The sequence below is a fragment of the Phalangium opilio genome, unplaced genomic scaffold (assembly GCF_054372755.1).
Source record: "Phalangium opilio isolate 3A_F unplaced genomic scaffold, DU_Popi_V2 ptg000225l_1, whole genome shotgun sequence".
NCBI lineage: Eukaryota > Metazoa > Arthropoda > Arachnida > Opiliones > Phalangiidae > Phalangium > Phalangium opilio.
Window position 1 is genome coordinate 2,175,972 of NW_028324219.1, and position 11,503 is coordinate 2,187,474.

Here is an 11,503-nt window from a genome sequence, read left to right on the forward strand (position 1 = left end):
GCTTAGTGTGGAAATCCCTTCTAGTCAAAGCTATGATTATTATTATTATTATTATTATTATAATCGGGCCGCTCACCAACCTCTTCCCATGCGGCCTGGATGATGGTGAAAAGTTCGTCCTTATCATTGGGAATTATATTGTTCTGGGATACAATCCTTTTCATAATCGCCCAGACGTTTTCGATTGGAGATAAGTCGGGTGAATTTCTTGGCCAGGTAATTAGATCTATTTCCGGATGATTCTCCTTCAAATACGCCATGGTTGCACGTGACTTGTGTATACTCGAATTATCTTGTTGAAATAAAAATTTACCGTCCGGAAAATGATTGTCTACAACATGAGGGAAAAACGTATGTTCCAATACATCAATATACTTATCGGAATTTAGGTGCCCTTCTATTCGTGCTAAGGTGCCAATTTCATGTTTTGAAATATAACCCCACACTGGCACAGAAAACCGTCCGCTATTCCGGATTGAATGAATGTTAGCCGCATCATATCGGGTCCCTTTCTCTCTCCACACTCTTACGTGATGGTCCGTAGATGAACAAAATGTTGATTCGTCGCTGATGACAACTTCATCCCATTCGTTCCTCCAGTGCAGGTGAGCGCGCGCAAATGCTAGGCGTTCTTGTTCGTGCTCTGGTTTGAGATATGGCTTCTCCGCGGCGATACGACTGTGTAGCCCAACGTCACGTAATCGGTTTCTAATCGTTGTTTCCGACGCTTCCAATTCCATGATGGATTTTACAGATCGAACACACAACAACAAGAGCAGCAATAACGTCGTCTTCTTCTGCAGTGGTAAGGCGTGGAGTTCCAGGTCTTGGTTTGTCGGTCAATCGCCCATTTTCACCATAAGCGGCGATTATGAAAAGGATTGTATCCCAGAACAATATAATTCCCAATGATAAGGACGAACTTTTCACCATCATCCAGGCCGCATGGGAAGAGGTTGGTGAGCGGCCCGATTATAATAATAATAATAATAATCATAGCTTTGACTAGAAGGGATTTCCACACTAAGCCTGTGGCTTGTTTACAGGTGGGTCCCTTTACATTGCATAGAGGGGTGGTGGCTAGCCCCTATGCCACAGCTAACCTACAGCGCCCTATACTAACTATTACCGTTAACCTCTGCAAGTTTTGGTGGAAAGGAGAAACCTGGTTAGACCGCGGAGGAAAACTCCTTTTACCAAGCGGGGAGAGAACTTGCAAACTCTACGCAGAAGGATTTGTTCCCAGATTTTCACCCGGTGCCACAGTCCGGGATCGAACCCGGGATCCTCTTGCTGCGAGGCGAAAGCGCTGACCGCTACGCCACCCCACTTTATATAAACAATCTGTTTTCATCAATGCCGCAGAGAATGCAACAGGTTGTAAACGCCAACGGTAAGATGATCAAATATTAATCGCATAATGAAATTAAAAATGAAAACACATAAATGTATTTATCCTAACCATGTTCATAATTAAGAATAAATGTTCGATAGTAATTAGCAAAGTGTCTTTATTCTTTATTTAACTTGTTATGTTGGTTGGGTAGTTCTCAATAAAATATATACACACTCTACATTGCGTCCTTACTTAACCTTCAAGGATTTAATACTTCGTGCAGCTCAGCAGATTCCATTGATTCTCAAAAAGACCATAATTTGCCATCGGATACACTGCTAAGACTAGTGGAACTTTAGTATAATGCTAATTTCGCATTGTAAATAAAGTGTTTCTTGAGAAAGGTTCGTCATCTTCGTTATGGCGAATCCCAATTAGTTGAATACAATGAACACAACCACTTCCTCAAATGTAGGCACCACTTTGTGACCCATGCTATGCTTTGAATGTGGGTATTCTCCTTTTCAGTGAACCTGTATTTCCTCCACCAAACGGTTTTCAATGGGTGACATATTGAGGGAATTGGTTGGTCATTGAATTTCTAGATGGTTCTCTCCGAAATGCGCCGTTTACAACCAAACGTTCGTGCAGACTTATGTTGAAACTGACATCAAGAATCGCCCACTAATCTAGATAGAAATCATTCTCCACCCCCTGGCATTTGCGAACCATAGTGGAACAGAATGTCGCACCCGTGGCCATATCTTCACCGGAGGAAAATTTGAAGTTTCATTCCACAATTGTTGATTATATATTTGTGCAACATTAAAGGGGATCTCTATCCCTAAAAATATGGCTCAAGGCATTGATTCCGTGGGGGACGTGTATTCAGAAAATTGCAATTAACATCACTCTCCCTTTACTGGAATGTCATTCGGTAATTCGGACGAGCTATGCTCAACTGTTCACCTTCTCTTTAAAATCATCCCAATCATTCAAAACCCCCTATTTAGCAGTTGGAAATGGAAAGTGGAGAGTGAAAAAAAAAACGCTTAGTAAAAAATTTATTGAAACAACAATATAAGATACGTTTTTTTATACCCATTGTATCAGATCAATAATTTGCGGCTTATGATTGAAACAAGACGTCGCGAGAGAGAAAGTTTTTAATTGCGGCGACTGTACAATAAAAGGTTAAAACTACACAACTAAAAAATATGATGATGATGATCATCATCATTATAAAAACAACACAACGAGACTTCGATAGACAGATCAAGAAATATAAATTTTCAACTTCTATGAAGAAATAACAGACACTTTAGACTGGCGTGTTCAAAGAATGAGAGCGACTTTGGATTATGAAGATATTCGAAGAAATAACCCTCGTATTGGTTCAGTGTGTGTCTATAGAACGTCAAGCGGTACCAAGGCCAAATAATACATGTCAATTATTCGGTTTCCTTGCATAATTATGTAACGGCTTGGCAAGCCTTTCCTTCAACTTCATCAACACAATAGACGTTCATAACAGATATGAATTCGCTAAAAAAACTTTTTTGAACAAAAGTTGCTTCAACGTTATAAAAATTTAGAACAGCAATGGTTTGTTACTAAAATTATGTACTTTACTATGTTGGGAGTTTGGGCGAACTCCTGTAAGCCAAGGTTCTGGGCGACAAAGTTTCGAGGGAATAAGAGACTTGTCAGCGTGCCTACCCTCAGCAATGGTTTGTTACTAAAATTATGTACTTTACTATGTTGGGAGTTTGGGCGAACTCCTGTAAGCCAAGGTTCTGGGCGACAAAGTTTCGAGGGAATAAGAGACTTGTCAGCGTGCCTACCCAGGCTACCCTACAGGAACTGACAACCCCGTGTACGCGGGTGGGGAAATACCCCAAATCCTCCCTCCTTCACCACCCGATTAAACCTCATATAACAAACTGCGATTAACCGCATAATCACGTTGGACTTCAATTTCAATTTCCATCGAAACGCCTAAAAGGTAATAAGGTTATGAACGTTATTTTAATAAAATGGACTGGAGATGTCGCTACCAAACACAAGGCACATCATTAACTCTCTGAACTAAATTGCAGATTCTACATTAACAAAACTAGCTAGTAAAAAACTACCGATTAATGACATTAACCACTAACGCCATCTTAGTTGAATAGTATAAAATATAGAAAAAAAATTAAATCAACTGGATTGGAGATGTCACTAACGAAATACAAGGCGCTTCATTAACTCTCTGAGCTAAACTGCAGATTCTACACCAACAAATCACTACCCTTTATAACAAGGCGACCCAAGGGCTCGTAATAGTAGCCACATCGTACGAGTGAATAGCCCCTCTATACCTACCCTAATGAGTGGATAACCCCTCTATACCTTATCTAACCTACTGTGATTGTTCAATCCTTTACTCCTCATTTCGAACTAGGAAACGTTAAAAATGTACTGCGCACACACGACAATTTAAACGAACGTCAACAACAACAAAAAATTATTAATTATAATAAGAAATTACTAAATAATTGTTAAAAGAAGTTAAAAAAATATTCCGCAATATCTAAGCACCAAAAAAATAAACGTCTCTTCGATTTGAAACTTTTACAAGAATGAAAGGAAAGGAATGCTGTCCCAAGTTAGTACCTTCTTTTAAAACTCTTCTCGATTTATGGAGAAACGACGTAACTTCTAGTAATAAACAACACCTTTCCAAATATAACGTCGGTATATAGTTCCTTTTGCTTTTTAAAAATCCCCCTCGATTTCTTTGAATTTTGAAATCGGGGGGTGAGATGAAAAGCGTGAAACCCTTATTGTTGACGGGTGACAGGAATTTTAAAGGGAGTATTAAACCTTCCATTTAAATTAAGCCAATACTAAATTCCTCTCTCTCTCTCTCTCTAGCTTTAAATGTATGGAGCAAACGTAAACCACATTTCACAAAGCTTAACCTTACCTGTACAATTAAATGTATGCTTGCACTTACTATTATAATCCCCATCCTTTTAAAATACACGAACGAAAAATATCACCTCACCACAATTCTCTCACATTCACTCTCCCTTCAATGTCGAACGAAACGTTTTATACTGCCAAAGCAATAAAATAACCATTTCTTCGGTTAGCTCTGACTAACTATTTCTTTGGGTAACTCTGACCACATTCCAAATCGCGAAAAACTACTACGACCACCACACCCACACCCACAGGCTCGCGGGACAAACTAATAGCCTCATCGTATATATACGATGTGGCTAAAAAGCATCTTTAAGTATATTAGCAGTATTTTAATAAACTCCCCCTTCCCTTTTTTATACCTAAAATAATTTAACATTAAAAACCATGCTTACTATTTTTCGGGCTATTATATATTCTCAATTTTACAGTCCTAGGATTAAATGTGTATAAATATTTTTTCATCATTGAATTATTCACTTGAGAGATTAACAAAATGATTATTGGTGCTCTAACGTTAATGTTGAACTTCTCACACTTTTTAAATCCAACCTTCACGTATGACTGTCTTTGAACATTTTTTAATCCCTCTGATGTATTCATAGTGAAACTTACATTTTAGATTCAGTTAAAATTAATTATAGTTATTCATAGCTTTTCCCTGTTAAGGTCTATTTTTGCCAGTTAGGAAGCTATCACTAATTATTCTCAAAGGCCTTTCTTGTGTCCAAAATAAATTTCCTTATAAAGTTATGAATGAAACCCTTTAAAAAATACGCAACTATTATCTTTAAACGTGAAAAACAAAATTTTTATTTACTGGGTCGGGTCGGGCAAAATTATTTTCAAAATTTTCCGGGTCGGGTCGGGTAGGGTTTTCATGTCCTAAAATTAAAATCGGGCCGGATCGGTCGGGTTCACTTACTATTGGGTCGGGCCCGGGTCGGGCTTTTTATAGATCAGCGGTCCAACCCGACAATTTAAGGTTGGAAAGAATACAACTCAAGTCTCACAAGTTTCGGGCGAGAAAGTGGGAGGAGGGCGCAACGCGCTAGATGCTAAGCTCAAAATACGGGAATACTCCGTTCCATAAAAGAGGGTAGAACAAGATGGCCCCTCTAGCGGCTAAAACTGATACGACCCCGGAAATTTTATTTTGCGTTATTCTTTTCTTATTTATTAAATACCCTTACGATTATGAATGAAATTAATTTAGTGTGATTTTGTTTTCACATAAACATTAATGATAACTTTGTTTTTAATACAAATGTTTTAAGAAAACTAATTAAGTACAGTTATTTGTTTTTATATTCGCATTATATTATATTGCCGTTTGAAAAACATATTGATAATTTTGACCAAACACTTTCCAAGATTATTTTCAGTTACATTTTTGGATAAAAAAAAGAAAATTATAAGTATACGCTATAAAATATTTCTATTCTCGTTTAATTACTCTAACCCATGATAACAAATTTTACCAAGCACTTTTTAAGGTTATTTTCAGTTGAAATTTTTGACTAAAACGATAAAAATAATTGGTTTACCTCTTAATTTTAACTTATAACAAGAGTAATCAATTACTAATCATCACTAATCTTAATTGTTTCTTAAATAACTAAAATACAGTGGAGGTTGCAAAGCCACCTAGGTATGGTTCTAGGTACTATTTATAAATTTCAATGCGATTCCGCACGCGAATAAAAAGGGGAAAAGGCACCCAGCCAGCAAGGGTCAGACAAATGCTTTTGCAACTCGAAGCGCAAAAGCAAAAACAAAAAATTTGAAGCTTAAATTATCATTTTTGTTCCACCAAAAATATTTGTCTTGGACATTTTAAGAAACTAACAATGAGATCGATCTCCGTTAGCATTAGCAAGAAAACCCGAGGTGTTGTCAATTTTATATAAAAACAATTTTTATCGGCCAAACCATGATTTTGTGGCGGCCCCCAGCGGATAGAACTGGTATGACTCCGGCTTATTTATTTTTTTTTTGCGTATTTATTTTGTTGTTTATCAAATAGTCTTCCGATTATGAATAAAATCGATCTAGTATTAGATTGATTTTCAGTTTAAAAAAATAAGTAACAAATTTCTGTCCTATGAACTGGAACAATTAACTTTAAGCTTTTTATTGCAAACCTAACAAAAGTAGGCGCTAATATACATAACTGGGAACTAAAATTATTCAATGAATGTACGTTTAAACCTCGGATCAGCGGTCCAACCCGACAATTTAAGGTTGGAAAGAATACAACTCAAGTCTCACAAGTTTCGGGCGAGAAAGTGGGAGGAGGGCGCAACGCGCTAGATGCTAAGCTCAAAATACGGGAATACTCCGTTCCATAAAAGAGGGTAGAACAAGATGGCCCCGGCCAGATTACGCTTTCGCTGCGCCCTCTAGCGGCTAAAACTGATACGACCCCGGAAATTTTATTTTGCGTTATTCTTTTCTTATTTATTAAATACCCTTACGATTATGAATGAAATTAATTTAGTGTGATTTTGTTTTCACATAAACATTAATGATAACTTTGTTTTTAATACAAATGTTTTAAGAAAACTAATTAAGTACAGTTATTTGTTTTTATATTCGCATTATATTATATTGCCGTTTGAAAAACATATTGATAATTTTGACCAAACACTTTCCAAGATTATTTTCAGTTACATTTTTGGATAAAAAAAAGAAAATTATAAGTATACGCTATAAAATATTTCTATTCTCGTTTAATTACTCTAACCCATGATAACAAATTTTACCAAGCACTTTTTAAGGTTATTTTCAGTTGAAATTTTTGACTAAAACGATAAAAATAATTGGTTTACCTCTTAATTTTAACTTATAACAAGAGTAATCAATTACTAATCATCACTAATCTTAATTGTTTCTTAAATAACTAAAATACATTGGAGGTTGCAAAGCCACCTAGGTATGGTTCTAGGTACTATTTATAAATTTCAATGCGATTCCGCACGCGAATAAAAAGGGGAAAAGGCACCCAGCCAGCAAGGGTCAGACAAATGCTTTTGCAACTCGAAGCGCAAAAGCAAAAACAAAAAATTTGAAGCTTAAATTATCATTTTTGTTCCACCAAAAATATTTGTCTTGGACATTTTAAGAAACTAACAATGAGATCGATCTCCGTTAGCATTAGCAAGAAAACCCGAGGTGTTGTCAATTTTATATAAAAACAATTTTTATCGGCCAAACCATGATTTTGTGGCGGCCCCCAGCGGATAGAACTGGTATGACTCCGGCTTATTTATTTTTTTTTTGCGTATTTATTTTGTTGTTTATCAAATAGTCTTCCGATTATGAATAAAATCGATCTAGTATTAGATTGATTTTCAGTTTAAAAAAATAAGTAACAAATTTCTGTCCTATGAACTGGAACAATTAACTTTAAGCTTTTTATTGCAAACCTAACAAAAGTAGGCGCTAATATACATAACTGGGAACTAAAATTATTCAATGAATGTACGTTTAAACCTCGGATCAGCGGTCCAACCCGACAATTTAAGGTTGGAAAGAATACAACTCAAGTCTCACAAGTTTCGGGCGAGAAAGTGGGAGGAGGGCGCAACGCGCTAGATGCTAAGCTCAAAATACGGGAATACTCCGTTCCATAAAAGAGGGTAGAACAAGATGGCCCCGGCCAGATTACGCTTTCGCTGCGCCCTCTAGCGGCTAAAACTGATACGACCCCGGAAATTTTATTTTGCGTTATTCTTTTCTTATTTATTAAATACCCTTACGATTATGAATGAAATTAATTTAGTGTGATTTTGTTTTCACATAAACATTAATGATAACTTTGTTTTTAAAACAAATGTTTTAAGAAAACTAATTAAGTACAGTTATTTGTTTTTATATTCGCATTATATTATATTGCCGTTTGAAAAACATATTGATAATTTTGACCAAACACTTTCCAAGATTATTTTCAGTTACATTTTTGGATAAACAAAAAGAAAATTATAAGTATACGCTATAAAATATTTCTATTCTCGTTTAATTACTCTAACCCATGATAACAAATTTTACCAAGCACTTTTTAAGGTTATTTTCAGTTGAAATTTTTGACTAAAACGATAAAAATAATTGGTTTACCTCTTAATTTTAACTTATAACAAGAGTAATCAATTACTAATCATCACTAATCTTAATTGTTTCTTAAATAACTAAAATACAGTGGAGGTTGCAAAGCCACCTAGGTATGGTTCTAGGTACTATTTATAAATTTCAATGCGATTCCGCACGCGAATAAAAAGGGGAAAAGGCACCCAGCCAGCAAGGGTCAGACAAATGCTTTTGCAACTCGAAGCGCAAAAGCAAAAACAAAAAATTTGAAGCTTAAATTATCATTTTTGTTCCACAAAAAATATTTGTCTTGGACATTTTAAGAAACTAACAATGAGATCGATCTCCGTTAGCATTAGCAAGAAAACCCGAGGTGTTGTCAATTTTATATAAAAACAATTTATATCGGCCAAACCATGATTTTGTGGCGGCCCCCAGCGGATAGAACTGGTATGACTCCGGCTTATTTATTTTTTTTTTGCGTATTTATTTTGTTGTTTATCAAATAGTCTTCCGATTATGAATAAAATCGATCTAGTATTAGATTGATTTTCAGTTTAAAAAAATAAGTAACAAATTTCTGTCCTATGAACTGGAACAATTAACTTTAAGCTTTTTATTGCAAACCTAACAAAAGTAGGCGCTAATATACATAACTGGGAACTAAAATTATTCAATGAATGTACGTTTAAACCTCGGATCAGCGGTCCAACCCGACAATTTAAGGTTGGAAAGAATACAACTCAAGTCTCACAAGTTTCGGGCGAGAAAGTGGGAGGAGGGCGCAACGCGCTAGATGCTAAGCTCAAAATACGGGAATACTCCGTTCCATAAAAGAGGGTAGAACAAGATGGCCCCGGCCAGATTACGCTTTCGCTGCGCCCTCTAGCGGCTAAAACTGATACGACCCCGGAAATTTTATTTTGCGTTATTCTTTTCTTATTTATTAAATACCCTTACGATTATGAATGAAATTAATTTAGTGTGATTTTGTTTTCACATAAACATTAATGATAACTTTGTTTTTAAAACAAATGTTTTAAGAAAACTAATTAAGTACAGTTATTTGTTTTTATATTCGCATTATATTATATTGCCGTTTGAAAAACATATTGATAATTTTGACCAAACACTTTCCAAGATTATTTTCAGTTACATTTTTGGATAAACAAAAAGAAAATTATAAGTATACGCTATAAAATATTTCTATTCTCGTTTAATTACTCTAACCCATGATAACAAATTTTACCAAGCACTTTTTAAGGTTATTTTCAGTTGAAATTTTTGACTAAAACGATAAAAATAATTGGTTTACCTCTTAATTTTAACTTATAACAAGAGTAATCAATTACTAATCATCACTAATCTTAATTGTTTCTTAAATAACTAAAATACAGTGGAGGTTGCAAAGCCACCTAGGTATGGTTCTAGGTACTATTTATAAATTTCAATGCGATTCCGCACGCGAATAAAAAGGGGAAAAGGCACCCAGCCAGCAAGGGTCAGACAAATGCTTTTGCAACTCGAAGCGCAAAAGCAAAAACAAAAAATTTGAAGCTTAAATTATCATTTTTGTTCCACAAAAAATATTTGTCTTGGACATTTTAAGAAACTAACAATGAGATCGATCTCCGTTAGCATTAGCAAGAAAACCCGAGGTGTTGTCAATTTTATATAAAAACAATTTATATCGGCCAAACCATGATTTTGTGGCGGCCCCCAGCGGATAGAACTGGTATGACTCCGGCTTATTTATTTTTTTTTTGCGTATTTATTTTGTTGTTTATCAAATAGTCTTCCGATTATGAATAAAATCGATCTAGTATTAGATTGATTTTCAGTTTAAAAAAATAAGTAACAAATTTCTGTCCTATGAACTGGAACAATTAACTTTAAGCTTTTTATTGCAAACCTAACAAAAGTAGGCGCTAATATACATAACCGGGAACTAAAATTATTCAATGAATGTACGTTTAAACCTCGGTTGAAATGAAAGTAACTTTATTTATGATGGATTCTCCCAGGTCACATGAAAAATTGGGGGCAGAAAGGGGGGGACAAGGCGCCCAGCCGTAGGGGGTAATTGCATAGCTTCCGCAGTCTATAGACAGCGAAAGCAAAAACAGAACAGCTGACAAAAAATGTACAGCTCGGCAACCCTGTTAATGCACGGCGTTTTGGTTCTCGGTTTCGCGGCTAGGGTCCGGCTACTTTTATGATTCTTTCTCTCGTCTCGGATGATTCGGCAAGCTTCGTTTTGAATCTTTTTGTATTGGAAATTCAAATAATTGAACGAAATGCGTTCAGTGCACAAACGACATACATTGGTTTTGTTTAGCTATTAGCTTGAACGTGTAATTTGCAGCACAGGGTCAACGCTTGGACCACGTCGAACTAACCTGAATGGCACGACTCTATCCAGCCTCACTTTTGGGCCCAAAAATTTTGGAGAAAATAAATCCTTTATTGAATGAATTTTTTATGCGTCAGAGGTTTTTGGTCCGTTTCCGATCCGAGCCCGTTCGTAAATTTCGGGTCGTGACGAGTTTTTTAAATTCCAAAAAAGTTTTGGGTAGATTTTGGTCGTTCTCGTTTTCAAACTTAAGAAGTTCGGGCCGAGCCAGGTTTGATTTTAGTTATTTTTTTCGGGTCGGGTCGGGTCGTGTTCATTTACAAATTTTATAGGGTCGGGTCGGGCGAGTTTTTATTTTAACTTTTTTTTTCGGGTCGGGTCATTCGGGTTAAGTTTATAATTTTAAAGTTGGGCTCGGGCCGGGTCGGGTCGAAAAGAAAGTCGACCCGACTCGTCTCTAATTTGAAAGTAATTATTGAACAGCCATAACCTTAAAAAGTTACAATTTATATTTTATAAAATAAATAATACTAATAACCCTAACTTTTGTCATCAATAAACTACTGTAACTCTCATTTGACTTTATTTATCAAAGGTAAAATAGTTACCATTAGTTTCATAAATACTACTAAATAATTTGTAAATTTGTTGATCCTATTATTTCCTATATTCAATGATAAATCTAAGCACAGTTCCATTGCCAGACTCCCGTAGTACGCTGGCTAATCATTTGTCATCTATCCCAATGGCTAAATCCC